This window comes from Rhincodon typus, chromosome 21 (genome assembly GCF_021869965.1).
Source record: "Rhincodon typus isolate 14 chromosome 21, sRhiTyp1.1, whole genome shotgun sequence".
NCBI lineage: Eukaryota > Metazoa > Chordata > Chondrichthyes > Orectolobiformes > Rhincodontidae > Rhincodon > Rhincodon typus.
Genome location: NC_063352.1, coordinates 19590547 through 19607968, shown reverse-complemented (window position 1 = coordinate 19607968; position 17422 = coordinate 19590547).

The window sequence follows — 17422 nt, the reverse complement described above, 5'->3', positions numbered from 1 at the left end:
AAAGTAATTTAGTGATTAAGTGGTCAATACTTAATCAACGATCTCAGCATTTAGGTGAATCAATAGAAGCCATTTTAACATATTTATATTATTAAGCAGGATGCTGTGAGCATGAAGCTTTTCAGGATGAATTAATTAGAGACCATTTAGTAATCAGTGTAAGATATGTGAACTTATTGAACTTGTTTGAATCCAAGGAGGACTTAATATTGAAATGAACAATCAAATTTGCTACCAGGGAGAAATCTCAGCTCAAATTTAATGAGTATTGTGAGGAAACATTGAGGACTTTCCTGACAAAGTTGGAAGTATCAGCCGCAAGATGACATCATCACTCTCCTGAAAGTTCATCAAAATGTCAAAAAAAATCAATGTCATCGATTTATTAGGTTGTATGAGATGTGGCTCCAAACAGAAACCTGAGCGCAATAGACGCACAACAGGGAGAGCTGAGTGCATTAAAGTATGGAGCGTTGGGACACTTCAGAAAATATTGTGAGTTAACAGCACCTTCAACACTGGAAAAAAAAAGGATCCTGCAAAAGGAACATTTGCAGAGAAATGCAAATCAGACACCAAGGAAAAAATTCAACAAGTTGAAGATGTAGAACAAAAAATAAGGAGAACATTCCTAGGGGAGGTTTGGGGGTCTAGACCGTCAAAAGGCTTTGAAACAAAATCTAAACTCCAGCAGTTTGCCATGGTTGAAGCCTGTGAGAATTGGAGCAACTAATGCAGCGTCAAGGGCCAGGACGTATAGATCTTCAGGTGCACAGAAAAATCAGCACAATGAAATGTCAGTGAAACACTGTGTATTTTGGATGAATCAGAATACCTCATTGTTGAGCAGAAATACATGTATTTGTCCAGGTCTCTCAGAGAAAGTAGATATTTCAAACCAAAGACAGGAGAGAATTTCAGCAAGAATTTTGATTTGATTTTGATTTTATTGTCACGTGTATTTTACAGTAAGAATACAATAAAATACAGCGAAAAGCTTTCATTTGTCACCATGAAATGGTGCCGTTTTGAATATTTTAACAATAAGGAAAGAAATAACTTGAAGAGAGTCCATCAATCCTGAGCTAGCTCATCACCATCATCAACATCTATGCAGCCATGCCTACGCCACCACTTCACCACCGCCAGCACTGGGCGCAAACAATATTGAAGTCACCAAGCTTGAGGTGCCATCTTTTGCCACTGGGCCTACTTTGCCAATACCACCTCTGTCAATTTTGTAGCAGCTGCTGATTTCTGGGTCCTGTGCTTGCTCCAGGAACGTAAGTAGGTGTCTGGTCCCTGGGGTCTCACCACTGCCGATGCCATCCAAGTTCAGGACAAGGTAAGTAAGTAAATAAAAAAGAAAAGAGACTGGGAAAAGAAAGAAAAAGGAAAAGAAAAGCAGTCACAGTGCATGATCTCTGGCACAGGAGCCCTACTCTGCCACCACCTTGATCCAGAATTATCCAAGTTCTTTGCATGTTTTGGAAAATTTGAAGCAGGAGAATCACATAACATTACACATGATCCTAACCCTAAACCCATCTCCTCATACACTCCCAGGAAATTCCTCATCCTCCGATCAGAAAAGCAAAAGCTCAGTCGGATAGCATGATTGAAAGCAGGATCATATTTCTAGCACCGAAACTGACACAAAAGCGCTCAGGGTGCGGTGGGTCATGGACTGGGTTGTAGGGATACATGGAGGTATCCGAGAGCTGGCGCTCAGCCCCCACATTGTAAAGGTCAGTCCGCCAGCTAACAACAGCACCACCCTTGTTGGCAGGCTTGATTATAAAGTCAGAGTTGGATCTGAGAGCATGGCGTGCAGTCAGTTCAGAGGGAGACAAGTTGGAATGGGGGCAGAGAAATTGAGGTGACTGATGTAACATCGACTGTTCTCGTTGAACAGGTTGAGTGCAGGTAAAAGGCCAAAGGGAGGGGTCCATGAGGAGGGACAGTATTGGAGGAGGGTGAAGGGACAGGGACAGGACTCTTGTCCAAAGAAATGGGCATGGAGGTGAAAGTGATGAAGAAGAGTTCAATGTCATGTCATGCCCAAAATTCGTTGAAGTGGGGCATAGGAGGATTACTCTAAGACCTTCCCTGAGTACAGAACATACAGCATCAGAGAGCAGAAGGTCAGAAAGGATAGCCAATGCACGATGGGAGATGGGATGGAGTCAGAGGGAAGGGGTAGGGCGGAAGGTTCCAGAGGGGCGTGGGTATCTCTAAGTTGTTGCATTTGCATTCCTTAATGCCTGGAAGGAAAAGACAAAAGTTTCTTGTTAGAACATTAAATGAGCCAGAGGGTAAAGGGCAGCCCTGAGCTAGCATATGCAGTGCTAATAGAGAGAGAGGTCAAGAGTTTGCACATGGCAATGTATGACACTGAGTGTGGACCTTACAATGTGGAGAGAGCAGTTCTCTGAGCAGCGTTGTACATCACAGAGATACCTATGATCCTTGAAGCCTTCAGGACTCAATATTGAGTTCCATAATTTTAGGGCCTGAGCACTTTACCCATTTTCCTACTTCAACCCACACACAGCAGGGCTGCTACTGCAACAATCATTTTCAGCCACTCATGGCCCCCATGTGCTGCTTTTGATTCCCCTAGGCTGATCGTTACCCATTCCTTTATCTGCCCAATTATTGTTCCCTCTCATGCTCCCCCCCTCCCCACCTCTCTCTCTCTCTCTCCGGGTTCCATCTCCATCTATTATTTAATCCTTCCCTTTCCCCCACCCCATCTTCAGCATATATACCAACCTTTTCTTAACTGCAATCAGTTGTGAAGAAGGGTCACTGAACACAAAATGTTAACTGTTTTCTTGCCACAGAAGCTACCACACCTGCTGAGTTTGTTTCCATCAATTTCTGTTTTTGTTTCTGATTTCCAGCATCTGTCGTTCTTTGTTTTTTTTTTAGTGTCTCGAGATGGAAGCTTATTCATTTCCAATGTATTAATACTTCTGTTCCAATAATAAATGAAGGACTCATGCTGGAATGTGTTAAGTATTTACAGTCTGCTATTAAACATATTTAATGTCTCGGCCAGTTACAGTGTATCTCCTTGTCTTCAGCTCTATTTTTGCAATGTATTGAAACTCAGGCCACAATACACTGCAATAGATCTTACCTTTGACACAAGCCCTATTAAATTTCCTCTATCAATAGCTTTAGCAAACCTTGAAATTCATGTTGGGCCAATCAAGGATGGTCAGTTAGCACTTGTTCACACAAAGATTGGTGGAAACATGGGACTGTCACTCCGCCAGGGACATGGGTCCGATTCCACCCTTGGGCGACTCTCTGTGTGGAGTTTGTACATTCTCCCCGTGTCTGTGTGGGTTTCCTCTGGGTGCTCTGCTTTCCTCCCACAGTCCAAAGATGTACAGGCTGGGTGGATTGGCCATGCTAAATTGCCCAGAGTGTTCAGGGATGTGGAGATCTGGTGGGTTATAGGGGGATGGGTCGGTGTGGACTTGTTGGGCCGAAGGGCCTGTTTCCCCCCTGTAGGTATTCTATGATCATGAAAACATTTTTGCAACTAATGGTCATCTGAAAATTTCAAAACTGGATCAATAGATTTTTGCTGGACAAGATAGATAAAGGTTACAAAACCAAGGTGAATTAAGATACAGATTGGCCATAAACTAACTAAACAGGGAAACAGATCAAGAAGTTTAATGATCTGTTCCTGTTCACCGTTTTGGGGGAAAAAATATCAAATCCAATTTCCTCGACTTGGGGGGAGTAAGGAAGAGGCCAGATTCTTCCATCATCTGCATGTTCAATTTAATTGAATGTCACATTGAACCCTTCTCCATATTGTGAGCTTTTTTCCTTTAAATGTAATCACCCTATAATTAGAAAAGCATGTTGTTATTTATTGGGCATAGCTCCATTGTTTCTCCTGTAAAGCAGCTAATTAAATATCTTCAACATCTTCACATTGACATGTTAATGTACTTCAGCATCTTGTGCAATCTTCCACCACTGAAAATTACTTTAACTCATTGAGCACTAAAGAAATCAGCAAAAATTGACAGCTAAGCTCGAATACTCATCCATCCAAATGATGTGAAAAAGGTATTGGCAAGTCTCATATGATCCAATATTTTAGAAGTGTGTTTTTTGCAGATGTGCTGATTGTATTTTTATAATTTTAAAATCAAATGCAAATAACGGTTGAAAGTTAAATAGTTAATGTCAGAATAATGTTAGTTGGTATCCTTCAATCTCTGAGTGATGACGGGAACGTTGCCTTAGAATTTGGTTGAGATTAGATGAGATTATCTCCTGCTTTTGTTAAGACAAGACAAACCCCTCATCTCTGGAATGAATCTAGTGAATCTTTTCTGACTTGCCTCCAACACAACCACATCCTTCCTGAAGTAAAGGGACTGATGGTTTAATGGCTAAACGAACCGATTCTGGACATGTAAAATGTGCTAAAAATGCCACATATGATACTGCCCCTTTCCAGTGGTGCAGGATGCTATCAACTGTCATAACCATTGACCTTAATCCTGAAGCATTTATAGACATACAGAACTTTTAATTCCAATACATGCTTTTCTTAAAGAGGTGAAAAATAGCCAAAGGATGTCATATATCTTATAATATTATTTATTTCAGAGTTTGGACTTTGAAATAGTGACATGTGTGTTTTGGTCTGTGTGTATAAGGAGGATTAATGTTAATATTTGTCAATATTTCTGGAGCCATGTTCTTTTTAAACCAGCATAAGAGAGACTTTCTGGGTAATAATGGGAATTTGTTCACATTGAGAGAATTTTACAAGTGGACAGAGTAATCTTGAAGGGCATTAGGTTGCTTACAGTGAAAAGGATCGGGATTTTGTTTTGTTTATGAAAAATATCAATAGTTTAGAAAGTCTTTGGCTTCACTTTTTAGAAGTCCTGATTGAAGTAGTAAAACAAATTTCCTAGACAAAGACGTTTGTTAAGAAAAGTTAGAAAATAGTTTACTTCAGTATTAGGGTTATAGTAGAAAGCTTCAGACTAGATGTATTTGGGTAGAACAATGAAGGGCTTATTGAAAGCTGAGTAAATCTAAGTTCAGTTATGTGCATAATCAAGGAAGAGACAATCAAACTCTCAAGACTGAAAATTGGAAGAAACAATTAATTCAAACCAATACATAATGGAAATTGTCTCTGGTGTTTGCATGCTGTAAAGCGATGATGTTGGGATAGGTGGGATTGTATTTTAACACTTGTTTCAAACATTTTCAAATTATTTTATAAGTAAGTAATTTGGTTTGCTCTATTTTATCTTAACTTCTTTTGGGCAATGAACTTCTGTTTTATTGCATGCATGTGTTCCAGTGAAAGACTATCCTGTTAAATAAAAAAATCTATCAAGCCAGTTTTTCTTCTGGGATCTGATTTACCTAGTCATAACTTCAGCTGGGATCATGACGCAGAAACATAGAAGATTAGAGCAGGAGGAGGCTATTCAGCCCTTCGAGCCTGCTCTGCCATTCTTCACAATCATGGTTGATCATCCAACTCAACAGCCAGTCCTGCATTCTCCCCATAGTCGCTGATCCCAAGCGCTATAACAAGTCGCCTCTTGAATACATTTAATGTTTTGGCATCAAAATGACTGTCAGGATATAAATTAAGTTCAGCTGGGCAGCTAAATAATTATATTAACTTTTTAATACACCCATTTGAATGAGGGTGTTCAGAAATGCACCTTTAAGAGTCAATGATTCAATTGTTGTTCAGTTACACTTGGGATATAAATTACAGTCAGTCTGAAAAATGGAGATTGTGTAGAGATATGGGAAAGGGGATGCTGCTGCATGGGATGCAAAGCAACAATGACAAATCTATTGTTCTCCTCCCTCCAGCTAAAGAAGGGTCCCGACCTGAAATGTCAGCTTTCCTGTTCCTCTGATGCTGCCTGGCCTGCTCCACACTTCGTAGTGACAAATCTACTAGCTTTTCCCTTTATTATTTACTGTTATATTATTGAATCCCTTAAACAATGACCCTGAAATAATGTAGTGGGATGTTAGTGTAAGAACATATCTACCTGACTTTCATCTTTCCACTAGTTTACCAGAACTGTTGTTCTATTTATTTTAAATATATTAATAGAAATTATACAGCAAGGGACCAATTAGCCTTTCAAGCTGGTATCTCACAGCCCATTTCAAGGAAAGAACAGCATAACTTCTTCAATCTGGGAATGACTTAAACTATGATTATGAGAGGATATTGAGGACTACTTACACTTGAACAGAGGAAGGGAGATTTAACAACAGTTTTTAATAGTGTGAGATTTTTAAAATTGTAAATAGGAAAAGATCAGTGTTGGAATGGGATTTGAATAGATGTTCAACCATAATTTCAGCAGAAGGTCAATGGAAACCCTGGAGAATGTATATAATGAAATAGTGACCATAACTGCTGGTTATAGTACATGTTTATACTATCCTGCTGAATTGTGCTCTCCTCAGGTAGAGCACTAGAAAGTATTCCAAACACTCTATAATTGTACTGCCTAGATTGAAATTGTAGAACGACAAATAATAATACTCTCAGGTTCAGTTCCAGTTTAGCATTTGCTGATTGATCTTAGCTGAGGTTAGAATGACCTCCCTGCTAATGACCCAACTGCTCCATCCTACTGTCTCTGACCTTCATGCCTAGCATGCTCGCTGGGGCTGACCCTTCTATTCCTCTACCTTTCACATTTAATAATGAATTGAGGACAAGATCAGGCTCAGTTTAAAACTCCTATTGTCTATGGTCTCTCTTGAAAAATAGCTACTTGATATTATACAGGAGGACGTTGGCATCCAGCGTGACCTTCAGGAGAAAAACAATGAGAACTAAAGACAGCAAGAGCACCAATCTGGATAATGAAGTGCTGCAGTTTGACCTTTTGTAGTTTGAAGATGATGATTTAAGCATGCAGTGCAGGTAATCAAGAACAAGTTGAAGTATATTCACGCTTGCATTACCAAGACTAGAAGCACTTTCTATCTATTAGATATTCGCTGGAAACAAACTGGCTGACAATGAAAAGGCTGAAGGACATTCTCCATATGAACCTACCATCTGTGGCTACATGAAAAAGAGAAGATTCCTGTCCTGAGCTAAGAAATATATTGTGCTTCATTATTGATATGGTACATTCGATGAAATATTTTTGAGATGTAATCCTCATTTTCAAAAAAAAAAGCATTTTATCAGATGTAGTCATCACTGGCATTGCCCATCCCTAATTACCCTTGAGATGGTGGTGAGTAACCTGCTTGAACAGACATGAAGGTAAAAGCCCCTTTAATAAATGATGTGTATCCTGGTTAAATTATTTTACTGCAACAATAACTGAACCTAAAAACTGGATTCGCTACTGGAAATAAAATTGCAGCTCCTCTCTTTTATTGAAACATTTAATGTTGAGACTTACAATCTCACTAAACTATGAATTGCTTGTCTGATTCTTTAATTTAGAATTCACATTGTCTTACATAGTCTTCTATATGACTAACTCATGAAACCAAACTGGTGAGGTGATACATAGTTGAGTTATTCCTGGGACCTCATAATGTCAAGAATATTATAATCTGAGTGAAACTTTGTAAACAGGTTATCCAGAGGACAGTAACACTCTCGACTAGCTCCTTGTCTTTGGAAAGGGATAGACCAGTCCTTTAGGCCCATTTAGCATCCTTAACTGCTAAGTTAGATCTCTCTCCCTTAACCAAAAGTTAGGAGGAATAATCTGAAACCTATGCTTCATCGGGGATTATCTCAGGCAAAAAGCAGTGACACAGTTCATTGATGCTTCCTCTGAAGGTTATCCAGGTGACATGCTCCGCCATTGTCTACTCCATGCTTCATGGCCCTTTGAGCATTAACATCATAAACTTGCCAATGCAGAGGATTATCACTCTCAAAAGTGGAGGCCAGGTATCCCCATTAGATGCCTCAAGTGCTATCAATGTCTGTCACTTCATTGTAGCTACCAATGTAGCATTGTCTGCACAATAGAGCACTGGCTTACACATATCTGGTAGAGGTCACTTAAGATATTAAAGGAGCTATTACATTCAGCACCTCATAAATCAGCAGCTCACTGAGTTCCCATCCCAGTTAGGAGAAAGTGCATATTTGATAGTTTTGCACCAAAGACTTCCAGGGGGAAAGGCCACCGCCACATAACACGGCTTTGGGATGACCACCTCACAGTTATCTCAGGCACACACGTCATATAATGTTTGATCAATTTGCATTAACTATAACTCTTTGACCAAATTGAACCATCTTTCAATCAGACACATTTAACTCTTGATTTGGTCCGTGCCACATACATTTTTTACTAGAAATGCACATGGACAATCACAGCTCCATTTGCATCTATCAATACAGGTATAGTGCTCATGTACCCATGCTATTTAGTGTAATGCATCTCTCCTGCAGAAGAACATGCAACACCCATAACTGACGCTCCTCACCCCCTTTGAGAAGCTGGCTGCCAAGTTAGCAGGAGCTGTAGGGCTGATTGGGTATCTACAGCCACTCAGTGAGAAAGCCTTCAAGCAGCAACATCTGAATAAAATCTTGGGACAAGGTGGTAGCTCCCAGCACTAACAATTTTTAATGTGTTCTTTGCAATCTCCAGTTCATACTCCTAAGCCATCCCCAAAAGAACAGTCTCTACCATCCCACAGGCCCAACTCTACCAACACCTCACAGCACAACTCTGAGGAAGAACGAGAAAGGAGCCTTTCTGCCTTACCCTACAACAACACAGTGACACTCACCTCAGAGGATGATGTAAGTAGTATAGGCTTGGGGTCACACTATGGTGAGCATTGCACTGGCATGGGCCTGCAGCTAAAGGAGAGGTATATGGCTGAGGTCTCTGAGACTCAGAGATCTATTGGAGAATAGGATTCTGCTCAGCTCAGTGCAGATAATAAGCCTCTGGACTAAGTCATTAGTGATCTGGCTGAGGTGTATAGGCAAGCAGGGTATATCTGGAAGAGGTTCCAGAGAAAATGGTACTGTACTGGAGCTAAGGGCAGAGGAGGTTTTTCAAGTTCTGTCTGATGTCATGGCTTTGGCATTGGAGAACATGGCTATCTCCATGAAACAAGTGGCAGCCACTGTGGATCCAAAATAACGATCAGCATCTGCCAGATAAGCACAAGGGCCTTTACTCCATTACTTAAGCTGATGGGGGTAGGTTTGATGCTTTTATACGCTGGCTCGAGCAAGGGGAGTCAAAGGTCTCTAACCTCCCTCCGGGTGCACCATTCCCTCAAGAGGTGAGGGAGGTGCCATTTGCACTAACAGGGAGAAGGAGTAACAGCCAAGTACTCGGGAATTGTCATCTTGGGACAGTCCAAAGAAACCCTGCCACACCATCTCTACTCTGCTTGGAACCTAAATATCTCTATCAGGTCAGGCCGAGAAGGTTACACAAGCACCAAGATACCCAGCAGGTCAGAGTTACTAGGCCCCAGACTACCAGAGGATGCCTATCAAAGTCATCTGAAGCAAGGTGACAAAACAGTTGGCAGGTTTCCACCAGCTTGGCTGCAACTAGCGGGATGGCTATAACGATGGAGCAGGAGGAAAAGCAGGATGAAAGAACATTGAAGGCAAAAGCATCATCTGTCAACACTTCTGACTATTCATGTTTACCTTGTAGACTATCTTGAGTGATGATGATTACCCTAGATGCGTACATGTACCTCAGCAGTACAAAGAGAGCTAAGGCTCTCAGACATCTCTATCCTCTGGGAGGGGCTTAACTTCCAGATAGCAGGATATTTGGATTTTGGAAATCAATCAGCATACTATAGCCCCCTTACATTTCAGGGCTAGATGGATACTTTTTTACAAACAAAGTTTTGATTGATTTAAGTGCAGTCCTTATGTAATCCCTAGTGATGTGCTCATGAGGAAACTGAACAGGATGTTAATGGTGCAAAGGGAACAAATTAAGTTACATTTTTTGCCAAACAAAATAATTTAACATTATAAAGTTATAAACCAAACATTCCCTTGAGAGCAAGAATGTCTCTGCACCATCATTGGCTCAGAGTTCTGAGCACCCAAATATGTTAATGCAAAATCATTTGCTTTCAATTCTAGCTGTTGTCATGTTCTCTTGCCTCATCTCAGTACTGTCCTGGGTTCTTCAGCTTCCCCATCATCAGCAGTGACTCCTTCAGCATCTCCATCAGTCTCCTCTTTCTCCTTGTCTGAGCAGGCATTTCCCCACTTCTAAGTTCTAACGTCATCATAGAGACAGACTGAGGATTTTCCATCAGACTGAGTGCTTCACACTCGAGTCATTAGCTATGCCTTTAGGGCCACCCCTTGTCTTGCACGAGGTGGGTTCTGAACATTAAGGGTGAGATATCTTCTCTGTTCAGGAATTTGGCTGGATGATGCCATGGAGCTCCGAGCACCATGCATGTACAGTCCATGAGCCCTTATACCCGAGGAAGCCAGCAAAGCTGCAAGGCCAACTCCTCAGGCTCCTTCGGTCCATGGTGAACTAGTCAAACTGTAAAGGGCCTGCCAGGTATATGCCTGCTGTATATAGTCAGGTTTGTGAACATACCTGTTTCCTGTTTGTGGCTGACAAGATTGTGCCTGTGAATATAATACCAACAGTTGGGGTGTTAACATGTAGTCATTACATGCTAACAAATGCAAAACAGGTTTCTAACCATGGAGTGCCTAGTCCTCAGGACTCCCAACCAACATCCAGATACTCCATTGCACCCTCACACACCAACATTGTCACTGGCCTGACCCTCGCTTCTCGTAGTTTCCACACACCTACAACTATTCTACTGTAGCAGGTTCATCAGTCCATGGTGTGTATAGTCACTGACATTCCACCTATCAAATTGAAGTGGCAACAGAGTAAAACTAGTGAAGGATAAGGATGTTTGTATCATAGAAAGGAGATTGTTTCTTCACATCGGGATGGGTTACGATGGGAGTCGGTGGAATCCAGTGTCAGTGAGACTATTGAGGATGATTGCATATTCCTGCCTTATGTCCTTTTGCCTCCCAACTCAGCTTTATCCTACTATCTGGTATACTAACTGCGGACGGCATAATAAAAGCATTTCTTGATTTCTTCCTTATTCCTCTTCCCTCACCCTTTGGAATTCCCACTAGGAGATACCCATAAACTGCCACCTGCCCAAACACACCAAACCCAGGAGGAAGAGGGAGCAAGAGAGAGAAGCAATACATTGTGAAGATACACTGCTGTTTGCTCTGACACTTCAAATACCTAAGAGGCAGACACACATGATATCTCATCCAGATGTGTGTAATCTGCAGACGGTTCATGAGGAAAGGATGGTTCATTTACCAAGCTCCCTTTGGGGTGAAGCCACAGTAGATCTGTTGCAGAGGAGTCAGATGAAGACTTCAAATGGGGCAGCAGACAGGAAAACATTGGGTGCATCAGCTGACCTGCTTCGCATACAGCCTCCTGTTATTGTCAAGGAACATGGAGACATCTGGCTCCATGTTGCCTGAGGATATATGGTGCAGCTTGTCCTCAACACAGCAATCTCATTGTAATGTTAGACATGTGGAGACACTGCCACTACTGTACTGCACTTACAAATGTTGCAGCCGTTATATGGATAGGTAACCTATTCGTCTATGATGCCTTTGAGAATGCAAAATTCAAGAACTTGTCCAAACACACTCCAGAGTATTTCCAAATAATCTTGCAAAAGAAAAGCTTTCTAAAAATGCGTTTGGATGCCTGGCCTTTTAAGGGAGGTTAACATTGGATCCATCTGTAAATGCTTGTTCAACAGAGTGTTCTACAAAGACAGTGACTGGATATGTATGTTTCAAATTTGATATCCTGTCATCACATCAGCCGATTGGGATGTGTGACAACAGGATAGTATTGATTCAAAGCTTTCCAGCACACAGCATACTCTACATGGCCCCTAATCCTCTTAGAACACTGGTAAATTTCACAGGAACAGGCTAGAGGAACAAAAGCTGCACCAGTCCCCTTATCCCCACTGGAGGCAGTGGTCTGGAAATTAATTCAGTATTCTCTAACTGCAGAACTATCGGGGTCATTCCAGGTTCTTCCTGATAACGAGTCTATCAATAATTACTGCAGGAAACCTTTCTTCTGGATAACGGTGTGGAAATCATCTGTCAATTATCATTTCCTGAGATTAATGGAGCAACAAGATTTTAATTAATTAGGTTTAGAGCCTCTTTTAGTGCAAATCCAACATGCCAGTTTTGTTCATGTTTTATTTTCAGTGTTATAAAAAAGAAAATCAATGGGAGATTATTGGAATACAGAAAGTGTCCAGATAAATTGTTGTTACATTAAAAATATATGAGACTCACTGTCTCAGATACGCTGAGGCTGCATTTTGTAATGAAAATTAAAACAGAGGAACCTATGTTTATTGCTGTGGCTGCCATTTATACATGAACTGCAGCTCTGAGTCAGAAAGTTCTGTGTTTGTGGTTATTCAGACTGATGCTGCAATGCAACACCAAAGAAATGCAGCCATGCTGGATGTGCTAGCTTCTAGTTGAGACATTAAACAAAGTGTTTTCTACCCTCTCAGGTGGATGCAAAAATCCCATGGAAATATTTTGAAGGACCATAAGGGAGTTCTCCATAGCATTTGCCAACCGATATCACGTAAACCTATTACGTTGTGTTATCACATTGCGTTTTTGAGCCCTTACTGTGCACTTCTGTCTCTTAATATGCATGCATTTCCTGCTTGGCATCCTAGGAGGCCATATGGTGCCCAACAAATGGGGATAATTGGGGATAATCAACTTGGCATGCACTCAAATCAATTAATTCCGCAGGATCTGAACCAGCAGGAAGCATGAACTGAAGGACATGGGCAACAATGTAAAGACCGCTCTCTGCCCTATGCCCTTACTGAATAAAGCACCCTCACAGGGAACATTAAATAAATTGTATACTATCACCTTGAAGGAGTAGTAAAGGGACTAGCACCAGTGGGAAACTTCTTAGATTTCATAACATCAGGAATCTTCCCCCTTATAAATAGGTTTCTGATTTGTCACACACCCACCCCATTTCATGCTACCACTTGTTTCTGGGCCTACACTTCAATGATTCCTGACACCTGAGACTTTTTCTGCCTGTGTTTCTGATAACTGAACTTCCACATGGTAAGAAAATCAGTTGGCCTGATACGCTAACTTTTGTTACTTTGAAGTCAAAAATCACACGACACCACGTTATAGGCCAACAGGTTTATTTGAAATCACAAGCTTCCGGAACACTGCTCCTTCATCAAGTGCACCTGACGAAGGGGCTACGCTCCGAAAGCTTGGGATTTCAAATAAATCTGTTCAACTATAACCTGGTGTCATGTGATTTTTAACTTTATCCACCCCAGTCCAACACCGGTACCTCCACATCATTGTTACTTGTGCATCACAAGTGCAAATTAACGTTCAGAAATTAGAACAGAGCATGGCATGATAATGCGACAGAGTTCCTGATAATTTTGATGTGTCAGAGGAGTTTTCTAGCTGCATGTGTCACAGAAACGACGAATGTATTCTCCTACCATTCCATCATCAGTCAGTTTTATATGGAGAGATGTGTGTTTTCTTTCTACCATTGGAGTCTGATCCAGCAGCAAATTTATAATCATAGAATCCCTACAGTGTGGAAACAGGCCTTTTGGCCCAACAAGTCCACACAGCCCCTCTGAAGAGCATCCCACCTGGACCTATCCCCTATTCCTGTATTTTCCATGTCTAACCCACCTAACCTAAACATTCCTGAACACTATGGGCAATTTAGCATGGCCAATCCACCTACCCTGCACATCTTTGGACTGTGGGAGGAAACCGGAGCATCCGAAGGAAACCCACGCAGACACGGGGAGAATGTGCAAACTCCACACAGACAGTCACCCGAGAGTGGAATCAAACCCGGGTTCCTGGCGCTGTGAGGCAGCAGTGCTAACCACTGAGTCACCATGCCGCCCACAAACTTCTGTGAATTTAAAATATTATTTATTCCCACACACTTAAATCAAATTAAATACAACATTGAACACATTAGTTTTCACTCACACAATCACACAAACAAAGACGAGACACAAGTAAACATAGTGCAATTTTACAGGTTACAGTTAACTTGGTCTCTGGCTTATGATTACTGTTCTCCCCATTGGTCGGGTGATGATTTCTTGAGAGGCTTAAATGGCTTAAAATTGATGTGAGGGTCTTATAAAGTGAAGAGTTCGGTAGGCTGTGAAGTTTCTTATAATTCAATTCTTGAGCATTTGGCTCTCCACTGGTCTTTGGAGCTGAAACAGATCAAGACACTTGATACCATGCAGCTGAATTCTGAGTCTCGTTCACAGACTGGCTGAACTGAGAGTTTTGATAACTTCAGTGATTCTACGTGTAAACAGCTCTTAGCTAATCTTAAAACAGACCAAGGAAATGTGGCTGTCTCCCATGTGGCTTTTCACAAGTTTATGGTCTATTTCAACTGAGGGATGGTGTTCAAGTTGATTCCACATCATGTGTTGTGGGTTATCACCTCTTAGGTCCTTCCAGTTGAGATTGACTGGGAAACATCTTCCCTGTTCCATCATTGAGTTTCAATCTTTCCATTTGCTTAGTATCAAACTTGGAAACAGGTGGTTTGGAAACCTCCATAGTCTTTTCTTTTGACCCAACCTCAATCAAATGTATGAATTCCCTGGATGGCTGTGAATGTCTACATTTGTTTAGATATTTGCTTGAGACTTGTGACTATCTGTTTCAAATACCAAAGATCAGATGATTTGCAGCAGCCATTTTACCAGCTTATGTCGTACTTTTAAAAGCATTGTTCGAAAGTTCATAACATGCCTGGCATGATACAAAATTGAATCCAGGTGAAAATCAGAAGGGATGTTACATTTTACTTTTTTCCTGAGTAAGAACACAAGACAAAATTCAAATGTTCAAAAGCAATTTTTATCATTTTATCCACACTAAGAGTTACAGACAATAATGTGCAATGTTTTCACAACAGTATTACTCTAGCTGATATTTTAATGATGGAGTTAAGACAATTAAGATAATGCATCTCTATTAAAATACCAGTCAAAGGAATGTCACATGTATATATTTGTCATCTGTTGGCTGTTATCCCAAGTAATGTCTCTGCTTGTTAATTCCTTACACCATTTCTTTTCCTTCATTGATTTCATCCCTATAGTCTGATGTGTAAGCCATGGGCCCATGATATACTAGCTGCTGCATTTCACTGCACCTGGCACAGGGATAAGTGACACATTGGCCAAGATTTTGCTGAAACAAGAGTGATGAGCCTATCAACACTCATTATTCTTATAGGTTAATCTAATATGATCTTTTGGGGGCCACACATGAACAACTGAGCTCAAAAATCCTGAAATGTCTGTCAGAGGTGCTCTGCTCCTCCGCAAGGTGCACTGTTGCAGTCCTTAATGATAACTCAGCATTGAAATCACTGTAATGGCCTGAATATGTGGTGCTTAACCATTACTTCGGCACTAAAGACAAATCAAAAGGTAGAACAAGGTCATTCAGGAATAAATGAGTTTTTAATGGCTTAATAAGAAATGATTATGCTGAACAAACCATGTGGCTCTGGAAAAATAATGTAGCATTTGTGGAATCTCATCACCCGAAAATAAAATTAATGCTGCAAATTTTTCGTTAAAAGTTACATAGTTTTTGTATAGTTTTCCGTTTTTCCTTTTTATCTCTCTATTAATCCCATACCTATATTGCAATCTTTATTTTACTACCTAAAGGATAATTTAAATATGATTTATGTTTCCTAGTTTATACATCCTAATTTGTAGTCTGTGAATCGCTGTGAGGAGCAAGTTGATGATTTGCACTTTGCTTGGCTTGATTACAGTTGCCACAGATTCCCATGTAGAGGTCACTGTGCTGATCAGATACCTAATTAGTGGAAATCTCTACTGACAAGTCTCTGGGCAAATGTACACAGAGTGAACAGCACCACTTCTGCACTACTGAGAAAGAAAGTACAAGCCATTGCAATAGTGCCAAATTTCTGAAAGAATGGGTTGAATTTTTCTGCCTCTGCTGTGGCATGAGTGATGGTGAGAACGTTGGGTTAATATGGTAAGAGTGAAGAGTTCTGCATCCAGACATCAAGAAAAATGTTTGCTATTTTCACCTTAAGTCTTAAATGGCAACTTCAGAATCTTGCCACTGAGAGGAGATTACCTTATTTGCATGCAATAGTATCTTATTAATACCCCATCTTGCCTTATTAATGCACTGTTTCAATTCTCCTGTCCTTCCTTAAGAAACTAAATAGTTCAAAATCCCAAAATGTAAATCAGAGCGGTTACCTGGTGACCGGGCTTACCGATTGTTTATCCCAGCCATCATCCAACTCTCACTCACAAGGTGAGTGGAAGTGTGGAATGAATGAATGTGTGAGGTACATAATCCCTGCATACTGCGTTTAGCCTGTGTGTTGCCCACATTACAGTGCAATGCCTTGACTGCTCTCATCAATGTCACAGTCTAAGAATATCTGACATGTGAGGCTATAATTTAAGAGGAGAGTAATATTTGGTCTTTTCAACTTCTTTTATTCTCAGGCTATCTAAACAGGCTACTCACTTCTCATATGGGTTCCATTTAACCAAGGCCAACAGCAAAAATTGCGCTAGGGCAGATATTTTAACAGTACAAATGAACATAGGTTTAGAAAGATGTGTGTTTACTTATAATGATGTTTCACCAATGCCACCAATGTGCCCTCAATCAGTTTATCTTCTTCTGCCTCCCACTCTGGCAGTCCTCTGTGTGTCATAAGATATAGGAGCAGAAGTAAGCCATTCAGCCCACTGAGTCTGCTCCACCATTCAATGAGATCAAAGCTGATCTGATAATCCTCAACTTCATTTTCCTGTCCTATCCCCATAACCCTTTATTCCCTTCCTGACTACAGATCTGTGCATCTCAGCCTTGAATATGCTTAATGGTCCAGCTTCTACAGTTCTCTGCAGTAAAGAATTCCACAGATTCGCTACCCACAAAAAGAAGAAATTTCTCCTCATCTCTGTCATCACTCGGCAATCTCTTACTTTGAGATTATGCCCTCTGGTTCTAGATGTTCCCACACAAGGAAGCAACTTCTCCCTGTCAAATACCCTAAGAATTTTGTATGTTTCAATGAGGGCTGCTTTCATTCTTCTGACTCAAATGAGTATTGATCTAATCTACTCAATCACTCCTCATAAGACCCAATGCCAGTATATCTTTCCTCAGAAAAGGGGAACAAAACTGTTCACATTATTCCAGGTTGAACTAACTAGTGCC